The sequence below is a fragment of the Charadrius vociferus genome, unplaced genomic scaffold, assembly GCF_000708025.1.
Source record: "Charadrius vociferus isolate BGI_N301 unplaced genomic scaffold, ASM70802v2 scaffold363, whole genome shotgun sequence".
Lineage (NCBI taxonomy): Eukaryota > Metazoa > Chordata > Aves > Charadriiformes > Charadriidae > Charadrius > Charadrius vociferus.
This window is the reverse complement of record NW_009647942.1, coordinates 81,758-102,730: the sequence shown is the minus strand read 5'-3', so window position 1 is coordinate 102,730 and position 20,973 is coordinate 81,758.

Sequence of the window (20,973 nt, the reverse complement as noted above, 5' to 3'; positions counted from 1 at the left end):
TTAAATTAAACTCTGTATTCTGTTTTCTCTTTCATCACCTTTCACATCTCTGTCCTTCCATTCTGCTCATACTATTTTATCTTTAATGCCTTATTCCTTGTAGAAAAAAGTTCTAATAACAAATACCACTCTGTTTACTGGCTACAAGACAGTAAACTATTTGACCATGTCAACCCATATTGGTTTAGTAATCTATGATCTAGGGAGAATCAGGTAGCAAATTGAGAGTTTTATTCTTGCAATAGTGTGGAAGTGCAATTCCCATTAACCTGATATCCTGTTCTTTCAAATAAAATGTCTTTCTATTGCTCCTAAAAGCCATAGCTCATGACCTACTTCTGACCTAGAAATAATTATCCAGAACAACAAGAGTGGAGGTAGAATAAAGGTCAAATGAAAACTAGAACGTATAATGAGAAATATCTTTATATGCATGGTTTACAAGAAAATTATTAATAGGTGGTGTTCATGGTTTTATAGGCTTCATAGCATTGATAATATTTTCATTTCCCACTTTCTTGTTTATGTCATCTCTAGGCAGAATCATAATGTTATGAATGCAAGTACAGTAACTTTGAAGAATGGGACACTATAATTTAGCCTATATGAACATTTTAGATGCAGCAGCCAGTAAAATACCCCCAATTAAGTCTTCTGCTGCTGCTGTGAGGAGGGAAAAAATATTTAGCACATATTCTCTCTTCCTGCCTCTCCCAACCCCACAAACAATTCAGTATTTTATGTTTATTCAAAGTGTGACATTACTCGTTGGAGTAGAGAAGATTTGTGTAGATTCCTGTACTGACCTGCAAAGAGTTAATTAAAGTTTGACAGTCTTTTTGTAACATTAGGTTCTTCAAAAACATCATCTTGTTCCAGCTTGAACTCTTTTTGGTATCCGGACTAAAAATCCTGTATAAACTGGAAGTCAGGAAAAAGAGAGAGAACTTCTCCTTTTAAAGATGGGTTGATACATTGTATCTAATTGGACTTTCCAATTATCTTTTGCATTACCTCCGTCAGAAAACATTTTAATAACTAAACTAAGGGTGAAAAAAAGTGTCTACCATAGAGGACATATAATAGAGAAAAAGATTGTGTGTTTATTTGTCATGGTCCAGCAATGAGCTCAATAACCCTTTAAATGTCTATTACCTTTATAATGAAACAAGGAGAAATGTTTAATTAATGATGTCTTTCAAGTTTCTGAAAACCTTTTCCTCTCCTCGCTGGTACTGCCATTATTTCGTTTGAGCCAAGAGCCCTGCACTGCCTGGTGTCATGTCTGTAACTGGGGTATGATGGTCTCACTTCAGTGCATGGAATTATTTACTTCTTAAGAAGCCCATCACAAAAGAGACATCTCAGAGTCCTGTAGGACACTGAAGATTAGCAGTCTTAGGGAGAGTGTACAAGTGACTGGCTGACTACTGACAACTGTCTGGCTGGAACGAGCAGAGACAGCCAAGTCCAGCCTCACGTTATCTTGCACACAAGTAATTGAGAAATTGTGATGACAGCCCCTGAGACATCCAGCCGTATCAGCAGAGATAACTGTCCTTTGTTATCCAGGGCATCCCTATCTGAAGTACTTTTTTTTTAACCTGTCTAGATTGCAGTCTTCACAGGCTTTCACATTTATTTTGAATAAGTCTAGGTGGAACTTTTTTTATTAAATTAGTTTGGCAGTGTAAAATGTCTTCTGGTAGGAGATAATCCACATGTTAAAAGGAAAGCAACAGTAATTCCCCGATGTTTTAGTATTGAAACATTCTGGTTTGTCATTCTAGGAAAAAGATTTCATTTTCTTCTTTCTAAATGAATTTTGAAATGGAATTCCTATTTATAGTTTGACAAACTCCTTTTAAACACTCAGAATGTTTTCATTCTATGACAGCAAAACTACTTGAGTGAATTGTGTTTCAGAAATGTTATTTTTCAGAGGAAATTCAGAAAGTGTGTTGTCATGGTAGGAAAGAAAAGATAGTGGAATTTCCTAAGAACTAAGTCAAATTACTATGGTACATGCAACCTTTAAAGTTGAAACCTCTATTTCAGTCCTTACTGATTGGAAGATTCAAAAAAGAAAGTCCTGGTATGAGCTGGCATTATTTTTGGTATAGTTATGTAGCTGGGACATGAGGATGAAATTTCTTCCCCAGCTATTTAACAGTAAAGAGAGCAGTTACTCTGTAGACTGATATCGAGGAATATTCAACCCGGCAACAGTACTATTTCTTTCATGTGATTTAACGTCAATGTTAAAAATGTAGTGGGTTTTTTTTTGTGAGCATGACATTTATGAGGAAAAAAGTAATATATAATCAACGCAATTTGGCATTTCTGTAATTTATAAAAAGAATAAAAATTAGGGTCTGACATTTAAAAGATTTTCATATGTCAGTTACAGGATTATGAAAATTATTCTTTTTTGTTTGTTTCAGAAACAAATTTGAATTGAAAAAAAAAAACACCTGTAAGATACAGAACATCTTTCTTGAACATTTCACACTCTCAGAATATTCACTATGCTTATTTGCCTCTCTGCAGGCACTTACTGTTAATGTGCGTAGGCCTTGTGCATGGCCATTATGAAAACTGAATTATCTGAAAGTACTATAACTTGTAATGAAGTGCCTATGGGCTGGCAGCAGAAGGGATTTCCCCACTAAACCAGCGTAAGAAATTGTTACTTTTATTGAATGTCAATATCACTGTAAGAAGTATGAGTGAAATACCTTCTGAGACACAGCCTGACTCTCCTGCAATTGAACATGATGTAGTAGACAAGTTCAGAAACATTTCACTGAATTTCCTTTTCTTACATAGCATCTGTAGTTTGATTGCTTTTCAGAAAGAGTCTGTCATTCTTCACATAGAGATAAAAAAAAACCACCCCCGAGGAAAAGAGGATAACAGAAACATTTCTGTCATTTATATTAGCCTGGGAAAGAGGTTAGTGTACCATCACTATTGCTTATTACTTTTGGGGGGTTATTTGTTTGTTTTGCAAATGCATTAAGAGGATTTAGTTTATTCTAAGGTAGACATTATCTAGGGAATAATGCCCCCAAATATTTTCTAGGATAAATGGGCTGTGCTAAGAACAAGGGAAATAAAAACAAGAGTGGAGTGGCATGTGAAAAGCCCCAGAATATATTGTGTAGCCTTCTGCTGCTACTTCAGAAGGGTTGAGGTTTCCTGTATGTCATGTATGTTACCTGCTAGTCCTGTGTGGATGTCTTGGACATTTTAGGGAAAATCACATGGTGCTGTATACCAGGTTTTACACAACTCGGTCCTACCCTCAAGTTCTATTGACTGCAGTAGGAGCACAAACAGCTAACAACTAACTAGATATTTGCTGGTAGATACTTCAAATTAGAGTCCTTAATTAGTGAACTGAATCACATTCTTATATTCATGCCCTCTATTGTTAGTCTCTTCTGAGTCTTGTGGGAGCATAATGACACAGTCTTAATAGGAAAGGACTGGCAAGGAGAAGTAAAGGAGGCTTCAGGAGGGGCACAAGGCTTCTGAAAAAAAAAAAAAAGCTTTTTAAGAGTCCCAAAACTATGATATTTATTCATTAAATACTGCTTAGTTCATACCCACTTGCATTCCACATCTAGTTAAACCAGATGTGTGATATTCTTTTAATATCATCCAGGTAGGACCAAAAACCAAACAGCACAAAGGGGAGATTAGATTAGTATAGTGGTGATTTCTGCATCCAAACTTGAATGAGAAAAGAAAAAAAAAAAAAAAAGAGAAAAGTGAGATGCAGGAAACTGATCATTGGAATGGGATAATTTGAGGAAGAGAAAACAACATCAGTAGTGAGTTGGAACACAACAGAAGCTGCTTGAGACAAAAAAATACAGAAACCAGCTATAATGATCAAGTAGACAGTTTGCTTGAAATAAATCCTCCTCCAGAAGTGATTCAAATCACTGTGTATAATATGTTGATATGGGAGAAGACTATGTAGATGTCTATACATAATAACCCCAACAGTACTTTTCTCACTACATCTGGGTTGCTTACTCTGAGCTTGCCTTTAATTCAAGGGTAGCTGCATGTGAAGTCAGTTCATTCAAGTTATACCACACAAGATTCAGCCTCTACAAGATTCATTTTTCTGGTGAAATGCAATAGGTTGTTCCTAATCTATTTTGAGTAGTAACAGACAAAACAGGCTTGTCACTGATTAAGAGCCATTCAATATTTTCTAAAAATATATGAAAAATGTTTGCTAGTTCAGAATGGATTGTTTCTGAATTCAAAGATCAATAATAAATAGGAGATCCATCATCCAACACATTAGCAGACCTCTGCCTGCCTTTTTCGAGAGGTTTATGTTTTAAAAATGACTGTGTTCCATTTATTGTGCATTCAGAATAGATTAAATTAGGCCGCAAGCCTGTAACATAAGAATTAGATAAACAATATGCCTTATTCCCATCCTTTTTAGCAATTATCAGGTGACAGATTTTTTTTGTCTGGTTAAAGTATCTGCTTATAAAATGTATCTGCTCATAAAACAAAGGTAGTTAGTGTGATGGCATTTTGGCAGCTATTATAAAGATATGTGGAACATTTATTATAATTAAATAAAATTATTTTTAAAGCTAATAGCAACAGTGTCAGTAGGATGTACATATTCTGTCTTTTAAGCTTAAAAGGGAACAAGGCTAATGTTTGAGTTTTAAAGAATAACCACACTCCTTACAAAGATTTAGGCCATTATTTCCATACATCAGGATATAAATTTGGTTACATAAAATGTAGGTGAAGAAGACTGATTTTGAGTTACAGAAGACCCAAATTCCATGCAAATCAAGAGATTTTGTGTGCCTTGCTTTAATAGGACCTACTTACTTGCATAATAAGGTATCATTGTGAGCATATAATTTCAAAGATATTGCTTTGGTTTCTTGGATTTGTTTCTGCTTGATCTTTTGGTTTAGGTTGCTAAGGGGACAGGAGAATCAGGCTCCTGCCTAATAGCTGGCTTAACTGGTAACAGCTGATGCTAAAGGTGCAAGTGTTTTCCTAGGCTTCCAGTTTTAGAGTCCAACAAAAGCTTGGGATGACAGTGAATGGCCAATCTCAGTGCTTAAGGAGAGCCAGACTGAATATAAACTGTGCTGGGAGACTTCACAGCTTGGAAACACAGGATTTGCAATCACTTTCCTTGTAAGAACTATGAGGCAGCTTTTCAGGTGGACCTAATGAACAAACTATGTGGGTCTATACTGTGTATTAGTTTGATGCTCTTCATTCCTACATAGCATCCTGCAAAAAAGGTTTCAAAGAAACCAAATACCAACAGTGACCAGCTTTTGGCAGCACAGAAATGACTGACAAACCCCAGATTTGTTATCTATCTATTACGCTAGTAGTTCTGAGAAAAGATTGTTTTCTATGAAGAGCCAAGATTTTGCAACTGGAGGTAGTATAACAGTCATTGGTTATAAAATTATACTGAAGTGTTAACTATATATTCAAAATTATTTTAAAAAAATATTAATTAAAAATAGTAATGTTGACCCTGAACTACATTTGCATACAAATACTAATTCAAGACTTAAAATATATTATCAAAGAAAACCAAAATTTTAATATCTGTTCAGCTGTCTGGAATATATTACTTGAAATGAAATAGTATTTATTCAATTCTGCAGAAAGGTCTGCATAAATGCACACAGAATAGATGCAGAATGCTTCTTCCCCCCCCCTCCCCATTCACCTCCAAAACATTTTAGCCTGTCAACCAAAAGAATTTGAATGAATTTGATTTGGACTTCTGAACCAGTTTCCTGTCAGGATAATTTATTTAAACCAAAAAGCAAGAAAAGAAAAATGGCACGACACCCCACCCCACCCCCTCACACCACACCCCTCCCCTCAATTCCCCCATTCCCTCTTTTTAAAGTTGCAATATAAAACTTCAAAATAGAGTGAACATAAAGCTTTACAATTTATTCAAACATTCTTTGATATATAACACCCATGTAAATATCTGATGGGATGGTATAAAGAAGGCAGGTCCAGATTCTTCTCAGTCGTATCCAGTGACAAGAGAAGGTGTAATAAGCACAAATAGAAATACAACAAATTTTGTTTAGACTTAAGAAAATACTTGTTTAGTGTACATGAATATACTTCTCTCCTGGAGCACACATAATACCATCCACTGTGTGAGATCTGGATACAGCAGCTCATAGCAACAAAACAATTTTAGTATTTTGAAAGTTACAGAAAATTTTAATCATGTGCTCCTAGCTTTCTTATCCTTTCTACTACTCCTGTTCTAGCTGCAACAAAATCAGTAAGATGAACACAGCTGAAAATTAAAAGTCCTTTTAGGAGGAAAGCTTAACTGAGGATTGGAGAACATGGCTAAAGATAATTGAAGAGATGTTATACAAAATATCACAGAGGACTTCTGGACATAAGAAACAATCTTCACATGTGAGGTAGACTAAATATAATTGAAATTATTTTTGCCCGGTAGTTTAATTATTTATCATGAACAATTCTAATAATTTTCCCCAGAGACTATTCCATTACTTCATAAATCTGGAAACAATAACAACAACAAAAAATCTGCCTATAATGATAGAACTAAACCCCCAGAATGAAACTAAAGAAATTACCTGCCCCTGTGAAGAACTCTGGTTTCCATTATGCTCAACTCGAAATGATACCAAATCAATATTATCACATCTTCTACTAATACGCTACATGACTCATAGGAAGAATCAGTGTCAGAAGGCCAAAGGAAAGCAAGTTAGTACTAACCTACTGAGATAACGTGTTAAAATTAGCAAGGGCTCAACTCTGCAAATTGTTGAAGAAGTCATGAGAGATGTTAACTGTTTCAAGCTGCCCAAGAAATTAATGAGATTGCCCATATAAGAACCATTTACATCTGGGGGGGTTCAGAAATGGTCTTAAATAAGGATTCTAGGAGTAAGTTAGTGTGGTGGATTAAAGAAAAAAAAGCCAATAACTACTCTGTCTTCAGGTAGATAGATGCTAGGATCAAATAATTTTCTGGATTTAAATAAAGAAATAAATATAAATTAAATATAAAATAAATAAATAAAAAAATTAAAGCCAATCTCAAGAAAGGAGAGCTCTGCAAAGATCAGAAGAAAAAAATCCCACAACATGTACAAGTGTTTGGTCCTAACTTAGGTCGGGCTTCCAAAGACAGTCTGTTTGCAAAGCAAAATAAACAGGTAATACCAACAGCTGGACACATCTCATTTTGTTCTAACTCATTATTTCCTGAAGGACTGTTTACATCCTCTTATAGCATGCATAACATTCAGACAGACACATGAGTTGTCACAGAAAAAGCTACTTCTTTATTACCACAGGCGGAGGTGTCACCTACTGCTGCTAGTGTTGAACCCAGCAAAGAAATCTTGGGAATCTGTGTGTCAGATTTATTCATGCTCTTTGTATTTATCCTCAGATTTCATCTCAATGTTTGTGTGTAGTTTTTTATGTGTTGATCTGTTGATGGTTTAGGCAGCAGTTCTAAGAACAGCAAAGCTTTTTTCTTTTTTCTTTTTTTTCCTTTTTCTTCCTTAATAGTGTTCTAATAACGTTCACTGGTTAAGATTAGCACAAAGGTCCTAGGTTCTTTCTGTCTTATAACAGGGCCTGTCAAAACTAGAATCAAAGCTATTATGAGTGGAATTTTCTTTAATTTTATGCTGCTGCTGCTAATAATAATAGTAACAACATCAATGCCACTGTTTCATAATTAATTGAAATTGAAATTAATATTAAAAAAAATCGGTGAAAGGTTACTGTAGGCGTAATCATGATGTACAAATGATGAAACAATTTTGTAGATGTTGTTCCTATACTTTGAATACATAGTATAAACATCATAAGTATTTATAGTATAGCAAAAGATGCCAATGGTGTGTATATATCATGTACTCCTGAGGTAAATGGATTTTAAAATGCTTTTGGATAATAAATCCTAGAATTATAAAGTAACAATCCCAACCTCTTCTAATCCTATACTATCCAGTTAGGCACGCTTATGTGAGTGGCATTTTTCTCTTCATTACTTCCAGCTGCTTTTAAATCTTGTCTTGATCTTCCATTTTTGATGCTATGCTTTAATTTTGAAACTAAAGTACCTTCCCAAAAATCTCTTATATTGCACCAGCTGCTTATGAAAGCTGTGGTATTATCACCTATTTGTAGCACTGTGGGTTCTTCCTTACCGAGCTGAAGAAGTTAAGTTTTATCCCAAGAGAGCGATCAGCTTTTATGTTTTCTTGTGTCATTTCTGACTGTCTTGATGAGTAATTTGGATTGTGATGATTTGCCAGAGGGGTAAATTAGACTGTTGGTTTCTGGGGCTCAATGCAATATAGCCTCCTGAGGATATTTGATATAGGGCTTGATACTGTATCAAAACACTGGTAGTTAATCTCTGTGAAGCTTATTACATATACATGGATATACACTTACACTCTATTCATATACCTGATCTTCTTGCTTCTGCTGATGAAACCACTGATTTACAGCAGCTATGAATCTGGTTTGATGGATTTTTTTATTTAAAAGATGTATTTAGTTTACAAAGCAAGGTTTTGGTAGCAGGGGGAGGGAGAGGGCTGCAAGGGTGGCTTCTGTGAGAAGACGGCAGAAGCTGCCCCCCTTATCGGACAAAGCCAGTTACCAGGTGGTCCCACTGTTGGCCAAAGCTGAGTCCATCAGTGATGTCAGTAGCACCTCCACAATAATGTATTTAGAAAAGGGTAAAAAAAGTTGTGCAACAGCAGCTGAGAGAGAAGAGTGAGAATATGTTAGACAAACAGCCCGTCAGACAGCCAGGTCAGTGAAGAAGGAGAGAGAGGAGATGCTCCAGGTGCTGGAGCAATGATTGCCATGCAGCCGATGGAGAAGACCATGGTGATGCAAGTTGTCACCCTGCAGCCCATGGAGATCCCACATTGGAGGAGGCCCCTGGGAGGAACTGTAGCCCATGGAGAGGAACCCACAGAGAAGCAGATTTTCTTGCAGGACTTGTGACCTCCTGGGGAACCCACACTGGAGCAGCCTGTTCCTGAAGGACTGTACCCTATGGGAAGGATCCATGCTGGAGCAGTTAGTGAAGAAATGCAACCTGTGGGAAGGACCCACCTTGGAGAAGGTCATGAAAGACTGTATCCCGTAGGAGGGACCCCACGCTGGAGCAGGTGAAGAGCGTGAGGAGGAAGGAGTAGCAGAGATGAAGCATTGCGAACTGACCTCAACCCTTATTCCCTCCCTGTCCCACAGCACCACTCGATGGGGAGGAGGTAGAAGAATTGGGAGTGAAGTTGAGCTTGGTGAAGAAGGGAGCGGTGAGGAGAAGATAGTTTTAGATTTGTTCTTATTTTTCATTATCCTACCCTGTTTAATTGGCAATAAATAGAATTAATTTCCCTAAGTCGTGTCTGTTTTGCCCATGACAATAACTGCTGAGTGATCTCCCTGTCCTTACTTCATTCCATGAGCTTTTTGTCACACTTTCTCCCCTGGTCCTGTTGGAGAATGGGAGTAATAGAGAGGCTTGGTGGGAACTTGGAGGCTAGTCAAAGTCAACCCACCACAAAAGAGTACATAGTTTAATTTTACCACTTGCAGTTCATTTATTTATGTATTGTTAAGGATTCTTGAATGACAGATACAGAGGAATGAGAAACATTTCTTACAGCAATATGAAATTGCTTTATGATTTTTGCAGTATTATAAGAGAAGACTCAATAGAAATCAGTCAGCCCATGAAATTCACTGTGATTGCCTTGTCTTGCAGGAGGTTCCTGACAGGAGAAACATACCTGAAAACTGAACTGATAATTGCATCCATACATATGATAGTCGGTTTAGAAAGCACAGATACCCCATCATAATCTAATTGTATTTGTTCCTGACTCCTGGCCAAAGTCTGCATAATCTGAATTCTTCAGAAGCCTCTCAGCTGTACATTTGTCCAACTCTGAATAGCAGGAGAGCACCAAAATGGTAAATGTTTTTATGGGGGGAAAAAGAATGGAAAAGTCTTTTAAAGATTATACTAGAATTTTTAAGTCTAAAAAAACCTTAAACTTTGAATAAAATGAATGCTCAAATAATGTTAAAGCCAAATATGAAACCTTTTAGTGAAAAAAAACCACCAGTTAACAAATCAGCCTGATTAATACCAGCATTAGGATCATTATTAAGTACTGGGAAAAAAAAAAAACCAAAACCAACCCAAAAAACTACAAACCAATGGCTATTTTTTATATTAGTTTGCTTCAAAATTAAGACCTTATTACCACTGGCATGAGACCTGATATTTGAGAGAACATATATAACACACAAACATAAAACTTTGCTATCTTGGTATGTTTTGTTTTCTGTCATGTCAGATTAATTTTGTAAGGACATGAAAAGAAGGATTTTCAAACATGTATCATGTTGGCATAACTCTTTGTCACTGATTTTGGACAGCCAAAGCTATTATTTAGGTGGATCTGAACTTACCTGAATGCAGTATGCTGTTGAAATTTGCTACCTGAAAATGCAAGCTCTCTTGCTGGATTTTCTTTTTCCTGTAGCTAGAACGGAACAAATTATATTCTCAGCTACTGCTTTTAATTTTATGTATCATTTTCAGATGAGTAAGAGGGTAATGATAGAGTTCAAAAGGGTAATACTCATATCACAGTTAAGACAGGAAATTACAAACTGTTACTCTTCGGGTGTTAATTCTTTACTTATTAGAAAACACTGGATAAAAAAGGTCAGGTAGTGGCAGCCACTCATAAATAGATTCTGACATGTTCTAGCCGTCCTGCTACTACCTCAAAAATATTAAAAGGGAGAGAGCAAAAATGTGTAGCTCCTGATATCTGCTGGTCCCACAAAGAAGTGCTTGGCAGGAGATCTGAGAGGTATTTAACTAAAAGCGTCTTTAAACTGGCATTCTGTCCTCTGGATTTTGCAACTACTCTTAAGTCTATAAGCCATAAAGAAGTTGTTCTAAGAAGCCTTTCAAAGAGGGCATTGCAACAGCTGAGAACTATCAGGGCAGTGAAAAGGGTTTTGTTTTTCTAATTATATGTATTGCCTGCACTAAAGGAGACTTGTGGAAGGCTTAATCCAAAGCTGGAAAAACCTTTGAGATTGTGAAGAGGCTTTTAAGACATAGTTTGTGTCCCCAGAACATGCTGTGATCCATATGATACAAGTGGGTGTAACCCTGAAAAAATCAGAGTCATACTGATGGAAACATAAATATCTAAAATGTACTAGTCCAGAGATGAATCTTGTGGTTCAGTGAAGAAACAGTTTTATTAGCACTCTTTTTGTGACCTGTTTATGGAGATAGAATGGTATGGAACTGCCTGATAATGAAGAGCATAGATTCAGTTATACAGCATACATTTAGCTGATATTCCTGATAGCACAGGGGTATAACTCTTAATGAGAAGAAAGTTGCAAGAATCTGACTAATGTTTAAGTGTGTTCACAATCAAAACAAACAAAAAAATCTTTTACGTTGTTGTAAACTAAGTACACAACTTCTGCTTTCTCCATAATATTTTACTGGAATTTTCTACTTGCTTTATTTGCAAATTCAGTCATTGTACTACATTCAGCTTATTCCTAGATGATTACAAGTGTTATTCATGTCCAGCTGGACTGGCTGATGTTAAGAACTCTATTCACAGTTCACTATGTTTAAAGTGTCAAATCAAAGCAAGCAGGTATGTGGCACTTCCCAGTAATATTTCCTTCAGCACATGACCTGTAATCTGCTAATGTGTCCAGTGAGAAGAGAATATAAGGACACCTCTTCATAAGTAAACAGAATTTTAACAGATGTGAGACTTGTCATCATGCCTTATAGGTTGATCTTAAACTGTCTATAAAAATAACTTAATGTTCCCAAATAGACCTGTACTGAGCAATTCAAGAGTGAATCAAATTGTACAAATAACCCACAGCTTGCAAACTAGCTTTCATGCCAACAAACATTGTGAGTCACCTATTAGCCAAGAGCAAGATGAAAAAAGGGTTACTTGAGCCACCAGAAGACGACAGGTTTGGAAACTGGAAGGAAAACAAGTATTACAATCTTCAACAGAATCTGAGAATTTTAGGGTTCGGGGAATTTCTTAATACTGTTTCTGTTCATATCTGCTCATCAATCAAAAATGGTAATTAAAAAATGAAATAAATAAAAAAAATGAAAATGCAAAGTAAAACTCTTTTTTTTAAATTATTTTCATCACATGGAAAATCACTTATTTTAGCATAATTCCACCAAAATGGTCACTCCCTCAAGAACACATCAGCACATTCTGCTTTTCTTAGTCTAAGGCTAACCATTCCTGAGCTATAAGTGTTAGGATCTTTAGAGTAATAACCGAGTAACACCACTTGAATCAGGAAACTCACAAGATTAGTTTTAATTTGGATTTGTAATTTGAGGCAGAGTGAAAAAAACAACGTGATCATCTGGATATACTTTGAGTACCATTTCCAAAAGCAAGTGACTTCAGGGACTACTTTTACAGTGTCTTTTTCCTTGGGTGCAGATTAGGCACTTTTTCCTTCAGTGCAGATTAGGATAAGGATCTTATAAAGCTACAGTACACAAAGCAGAGTTTCAAGGAACGAACTGTACAGCTATGGTACTTGAAACAAATTTGAGAGACTTTGTATGTAATTATTCTGTGAGGCATTCTTACAGATATTTTCCAGTTGCTCAAACTAAGGGAATAGCCAGAATCTTTGAGGGCCCTTTCATAAGGCAGTCTAGTCCTTTTATGCAGCATATCAAGGCCAGTGTGGCCTCTTTGACAGTGAAGCTAGTTGGGGAGTCTGGAAATTATTTATTTTAAAGTTTGCTTTTAAAATTGATCTTATCATCTTCTAAAAAATCAATCTTAACAATGTATGTAATTTCCTAAAATGTTACCACATATAATTCTGAAATCTGTCATAAGTATTACAGAACACCTGAAAAAAGGTAAAAAACCCCACCCTTCTGTACCTAGAGAGGTTAAGAGATATCTTTACACTGACAATTAATTTTCCTTTTGTACATCTGTTTTTATTTTATACCTCAAATGTCCTAATAGGAAGATAAGCATTAAATGTGTGCATTAAATTTTTGGAAGCACTACAACCTAGGATGCTTTTGAAATACAAATCTAAGTCTGAATAGTGATAGACAGTATAACAACATCCATTAGTTAATAAAAGGAGCATCAGGATTGATGGAGGGTATTGGGGAACCATAACACACAGTAGGAATGTATTTGGCTGTGTTTACTGTTGGATCAAATGTTTTGGGAGCAGAAGCTAAAGACAGAAAGACAGCTTAGAGCTCAGCCCCATGCCAGTGCATGACTGTCTTCTAATAACCGAACTACTCTATTCATTCTTCACTTAAAGCTCATGGTAATATGATGTTATTCACTTTATAATCTTGCCTTCCTCTTTGCCCAAAAAAGAAACAATGTCCTAGAAAGTGTCTCAGGACGTACCTTATTCTTATGAAAATCAGAAAAGGAGCTTGAGAATTGCTGTTTAAATTTGAACCTGTGGCTTGCCTTTTGAATCTTTTCTTGATTTATTATATTGTACTAGAAATTATATAGCTTGGTACAGTATTCCTACATATAACATAGAAAAAAAATATGTGCTGGCCTCTCTTTTTCTCCAACCACAAGAGCTTGTCTTTGAATCAGGAAATTTGGAAGGTAAAGAAGGAGAAGGACATTCAGGGGAGGGAGTGCAGGACTGAGATATTTATTCCACATCACTATTGGAACAGCAGTAGGAATGTTAAGGGAGATGGAGCAGGGAATGGAGGCAGGAGCAAGAACGATAGTGGGAAGTAACGATGGAAAGAAGACACAGAGAGGTCAGCATGCTTGCAAGGAAGGAAAAGGGAAACTTGCAGGAAATTATTTGTGAGCAGAGGCAAGAAGACAGGGAAAGAAGGAGAGCTGGGAAAGAAAACAACAGGGATTGTGATAGAGTCTGAACTTCATAGGAAATGGACAGAGAGATGATAAGGCATAAAGGAAAGAGTCACAGAAAGAACTATGGAGTACATCTGGTTAGGGACCAGCAGGATCCAGATCTGAAAGGCTGACACTGCCTCTCCATAAAGCCCTAACTTCTGCTATTAAGCAAGAGAAATATAAAGCTTTGAGATTTCATACCTCCCTCTGCTCATTGCTTCCTCTGTGCTTTTGGGAACAAATCTAACTCTGGCGCATGTGCTCTCTGGGCTTGTGATGCCTCGAAGATGTTCACTGTTCAATGTGATTGCACAGGAAGCTTTCTTCATTCTCCCAGAGGACTTTCCACACCAAACACTCCACAAAGTTTCAATGAGATGACAGGGCCTGATAAAGACTTACACAGAAGTAGAGAAAATGGTCTTTGAAATAATATTTACAGTTATTTTTAAATGTATTCTTTTTAGAAGGTAAACAACATCCAGGGAATGCAAATTTTGTAGTCAAACAGTTGCATGCAGTCCTTTGGAACTAATTTTTAACCTTTTCATTGTTGTTGTTTTGTTTTGTTTTCTTATATTTTTCAGTCCTTTTATCTATTTACCGTTAGATATGGACTCTCACCAGTTCCACCCTTTTTAATCTCATAGGTGAGGGATTTTTTTCTGCTGCTCAGTGTCATTTTTTTTTTGTTCCTTTTTAACTTTAATTCCTGTATTTATAATTGTACTCTCTTGTATCAGGCTAAATTATTCCACTCCTTCCTTGGTGTTTACTGCCTTCAGATGTCTGTAGTTGCTTATTATGTCCTTCTCTATTCCCTAACCTAATTATTTCACTAAACTATTTTTATTTATCCTTTTAATGTTTTCTAATAAGTAAGTCCATTCATCCCTTTAATCATTTCCATGACTCTTCTTTGAAAAGCCTTTCTTTCTGAGCTTTTCATGACTTGCAAAATGCTTTTCTGATTTTTTCTTGTTAAACACTAATTTAAAATTTATATTTGACATCTTAACCATGTAAGTAACTGTCCTTTTATAATTCCTTTCATTAATTTTTAATAACTCACTTTTTCTCATGTCAATTTTCTCTTTATTTGCATGCCTCTTTTTACATAATTTTACCTTGTTGGTTTAAGTGCAGGTACTTGCCTTTTCCTCCAAATTCATTTTACAGTTTCTTACCATCTAGGCAGCTGCTGGATATATATAGAGAGACAGAAACACATACACCCAACCCAGCTGTAAGTGATTTAGGATTCAGAGACAGAAATAATTTCTAGCATGTGTATCCTCTCTGGGAACCTGTTTAGTTTGAGTTCTGTGCTCTCTCCCATTTGCATCACCTGCTTTTGTCTAGTACTGACTTCAATCGTGACATTATTTTTTCAGTTTCACTTTGTACACATATATACTTCATCTCCCATACGGCACAGAGAGTGTATTTCTTTTTTTGCATTTCAACAATGTGTCAACTAGTTTTACAGCATCTGCTGACTGATGATATTCCACTGTGGAACAGTTTGGACAAAATTAAGGTTGAGTTACAAAGATATTTTTGCAAAAGGCTTAACACGTTTGCTGAAATGTAAATTAGCTTCTTCTGTAATTTCACTGATTGACAAAGCTATAACTAGCTGGGGAGACAAGGTATTGTGAAATTTAAAAAAGCCTTTTGACAAACACACAACTGTGACTTAATGTCTGTTATTACTAAATACCAATTAAAAATGCATCTGCCAGAGTGTGAAGAGACATGAGCATGAGTTTTGGGAGCAGAACAGCTCAGCTAACTTACATTACTAAACAGACTTCCATTTCTGCCTGCTTTGAAGTGGCTGCAGCTCAATGAGACCTGTCCAGAATAGAAAGACCTCACAATATTGCATTATACAGAAATGAAGATAGTGCGAGACGTGTTTGAGCTCAGGAATATATGTCCTTGCAAATAGGAAGCTTCTGGCTCCACCAAAATTTGAGTTGTGCTGTTTCCTTCAGCCAGACCATGGCTCCTTCCTTTGAACCTGTTTTGACATAGGTGCCTTCACTGAACACTTTGCTAGTTTTTCACTGAGTAAACACCACTCTGTGTCAGTCACCAGAAGTTTCTCTGCAGATCTCTTCCTCTTCCTATTTCATACACAGTTATAAGTGGGGGACGGGGGCGCACAAATTTACCGAAGATGATAGGTGAATGATTCTGCATTATTGTTACAATACATATAGACTAGGCCACATTAAAACTTCTCATATACTGATTGTACATTTTGTAATTATGAAATAGTAAAACATGCATATATATATATATATATAAAAGTTACAATTTCAAAAGAAAAAAATCAATTTAGTTTGCTTTAAGTTAAAAGAGTTCTATCTCATTTTGAAACAGTTCTATCAAAGAAAATGTTTTGCAGAGCTTAAAATACTTTTTAAATTCATTACTCTGTTATTCAAATGGGAATTATTTTTTTCTCCAAATTGCCAGTTGTCAACCAACAGAAGTAACAAGTTATTTTAATCAGTTCTACTTTTCCTTCATTGTTATGCTTACTTCTTTCTTACACACCAGACTTACAAAACTCATGCCTTAAAAGATAGGTATGCCCAAACACTCTTATTTTAATTGTAGATCCAATTTTAGAAATTTTTTACTTGGACATTTTTTTCTAATAACCTCTTAGTGTAATCTTTATTGCATGTTTTTCTCACTTGTGGGTATGTGAATACACTGTGTGTTTTTCCTTCCTTCCTTTCCTTCTTTCTTTCTTTCTCTTTCTTTGTTTCTTTGTTTCTTTCTTCCTTTTTTTCTTCTTTCCTTCCTTCTTTCCTTCCTTCCTTCCTTCCTTTCTTTCTCTTTTTAATTTCTCTTTTTGGTTTTGCTTGTTTTCATTGAATGTATGTTTTTAGTACTTATGCTGACTTCTTTCACTGTTCCTTAAGGTCCTTTCCAACCCAAAACATTCTATGATTCTATGATTCTTATGGTATTTCTGTATAACTAGGAAAATTGATTTTTTCCACAGCTGGCATACCCTCTCTCTATTGGAAGTGAGAGTAGAAGTTCAATCTCACAAGATGAAATACTGTATACAGTTGGAGATAAAACTGAAATTATGTATTGCTTCATCAATATGCAGCATCATATAGTCTTAAAATTGTATATATCTAGGTTAATGATGAACACTGAAGTCTACCCAAATATGTATTCAGGCAATGAGGGCTAAGATCAAGCACTGTGTATTTTTATCAAAACTTACATCTCATTGTACTTTAAGCTAGTAGACAAGTACCATTCCAGTGGTAACTTCCCTTTCCTATATCTACCTAATTTTCTTTAAGTTGCATGAGCACAAACTTATACAAATATATCTGAAGTGTACTTAAAACTAGCAAATGCTTAGGAAAAAAAAAAACAAAAAACAAAAACCACCAGAATATTGGTTACTTTTGAAGATTACAGATTCAATTTATGTAAAAATATTATAGCTGCAAGCACTTCTACTCATATTAGGTGGGGGCCATGGTATCAGGGAAGATTGGGAAGGGCAGCTTTTTAGGTGTTTGGCTGAGAAATTGACAAACTGTGTCTATCTATTGGAATGTCTTTTATGCAAATAAAACATAATTGGAAAAAATGATCCTCAGGGCTAGCTATATTTTATCCAGGTGATACTGGGTGGATTACTAGCATTCTGATCTGAGTTGCTTATCCAGTTTTACTGGAGAAAGAGCTCAAAACATTGAATTAACGTTCTAGAAAAACTATGCATTTTTAAAATACGACCATGTAAAACTTTCTAGATTTTGAGGTCACATCAAATTTTGCAGGCACTGAGTGGTTTCTGTGTGCTTTTGCTCTAGCCCATGGAGAAGTGTATGCAGGTGATTGACTTTAGCAATTATTGGTGCACTAACTGCTGTTTTCAATTGCTAACAGAATATACAAAAATGCTTTTAACATTGCTGAACTATACATGACATGAACCACGGAACAAATAGATAGTCACTTAGAATGATTCTGTGAATACTCTAGACATATGTGACATTAAATTAAATTTCACAATTCATATTTTAATTTTATTTTAGTTTCATTAGGTTTCAGTCATGTCTCTGCATATCTGCTTTCTCAAACTGTTTCTTCAAAACTGAAATATCAACTTTCAGAGAGAAAAATGTACAGTTTTTTTTCTCAAAAAAAAAAAAAATGTTCCTGATGAAAAGGCACCTGAAATACTGAAATGTCTTTTAAATATACCACATGGTAGGTATTCTTAACACATAGAGCTAGTATTCATGGCTGTGTGAGTACAAAAATGCCTACTTGGTTCCTTGATTCAAGTCTTTCTACAATCCATCAGGAGTAAATCTAGGACAATCTGTGAAAATCTGTCAGTTAAATGATAACTGAATGCAAAGAATTTCTGAAGGCTTTTCACCAATTCCTTGTACTTTTTGAATAGGTTAGTTGAAAAAAAAAAAAGTTGTTCAGTAAAGAAAACAGTTCTCATATGACTGCAGTGGAAAAAAAAAAGCAAACCAACAAACAACTGCAAAGTTTAAAAACTTTTAGTGATCTAGAGAGGGTGTTGTTTTAGTAATTGAACTTTCTTTTACTGGGTAAACATGGTGTTGGAAGACGGTATTTTATAGAGGTTACAGTAACTGCATGTGAGCAAGCTGTTTACTGTGAAGATATGTAGGAAGCAAGGAGAGGAGGAAAGCCATCCATTTTGCAGCGCATGCCTTTAACTATCTTTTTTGTACTTCTCTAATGGTAGAATATCAGTCTCCACTTTATGTCCTGTGGGAGCGCATGCTGTATTTGCTCAAGGACACTCCATTACTGCACTCATTTTGCTCAGTATGAGTTGTGCATAGGAGGTTGTTTCTTATTGATGCAGAAAGAACTGACATCACATCTTCTCCCTCTCTCACTCTATTTAATTAGTAACAGCCAGAGAAAAGCAGGTGGTCCTATCTCGGTGTGATTGTTCATGTGGTCAGTTGGCACATGGAATTATGTTCACTTGATGAATTTCAGCACTATGTATACTGTTACACAACCACAACTGCAATTTCTGGTGACAAGAATGACACTCATCTGCTGAAGTTTCAGAATAAACAGCAACAATCATTGAGCTGCATCCAGAAGCAGAAGGTCATGTATGAAAACTTGTCACAGCTGCTGAACAAGAACAGAAGTTGCACAAAAGCACAGCTAGATGTGTGTATTGGGCTTAGGTGGCAAGGTTTTTTTAGAGGAGGGTATGCAGAGGTGGCTTCTATGAGAAGACACCAGGGGCTGCACCTATGTCAGACAGAGTAGGTTCCAGCCAGCTCAAAAATGGACCCACCATTAGCCAAAGCTAAGCCCATCAGTGATCTTGGTGGCACCTTTGCGATAACATGTTTAAGAAAGTTTAAAAAACACTGCACTGGAACTGCGAAGGAAAGGAGTGAGGAAAATTTGAAATAGTCCAGATCAGTGGAGGAGTGGGAGGATGTGTTCCAGGTGCTGGAGCAGAGATTCCCATGCAGCCATGGAGAACGTGGTGACACATCTTGTCCCTCTTGCCTGTGGAGGGACCCACCAACAATGAAAGCAAAGGAGGGGCTAAGATACTGTCACCTTCTTACATACTGCAGTTATAGAAAGAGGCTAAATAGATACATATATGTTTCACAGCACAAAGTGAAAGCAATTTTTAATTTATCTCAGTCTTAGCACAAACAAGGTATCTAGATTCTCCTTGGAACTTCTGCTACAGCTCCTGCCATGAAAAGCAATGATCACCAAACCTCTTCTCTGCTTCTTTGACAAGTCGGATCCATGGAAATGGACTTTCCAGCACAAAGTGCATTTCAAAAATGTGAGCAAGTGACTGACATCCAATTCCATTTATCCGCTATGACAGCCAGACACTGTTGATTATCATTTGTGATGTTCCAGTCTATGGCATTGGAGTCAATCTCTGCTACACATAACCAGGCGGGAATGAAGTGCTTATCATTTACTATTCAAGAACTTTGACATCAACTGAATGAAGCTGTGCACGAGATGAGAGATGAGTGCTTGCTATTGAAATTCTAAATGCTGTCTCTAGTTGTGGAGGCTCACACAGATCGCAAGTATGTTCTAGAGAAAGACAAGCTGACATTGCCAGTCACATCCTGATGACTGCAGAGATGGTCCCTTTGATTGCATAGCTGTTTGCAAGCCAGAAAAAAATGACATGATGAGCTGGCCGCTGATGTAAATGTCAAAATACTTTCACCTCCATCTGAAAAGCTGATACTGGAATCATTCCCTGATTGGTCTCTTCAGGTCAGAAATGATTGTCAGTGATCCAATGAAGGCACATTTCAGTCTGAAAACACGGCCAGAAGACAAACTTGTTGCTGGAGTGATTTCTTTTCATTCTTCAGCACAAGCAGACTGTGACAAAAGACTCTTCTTGTGGGGAAATAATATTCTTCCTGACTCAGCAGTCTAGACTGACTAACAATCTTTCTGAAGCACATCAGAGCTTTGTTCCCATGAAAGCATTGCTAATGAATCAACACCTTTGTGAAGACAGTGGTAAAATAATGTATTATTTTCCAAGCCTCTTGTTCTCGAGACTCTTCCCAAGAACATATGATTCCACTAGAATTTTGTTTAAAATGGCCCAGGATGATTCATTCTCATCACAAATATCTAACATGATGCTTTATGCACTTTGCCATCCATTCACAACTCATATGTCAGCAGATACTGGCATATTCAGTAATAGAACAGCCTTCACTTCTGATTAGTTGAAAGGCTTCAGAAGTAACTTAATCCAAGTTTCTGCCATACAATCTCTAAGCAAATCATCAACTGTATGGATGGTGACAAGAGACAAAACTGTCCCTCCTTGTCCATTACTAGAGTCAGCCCTGCT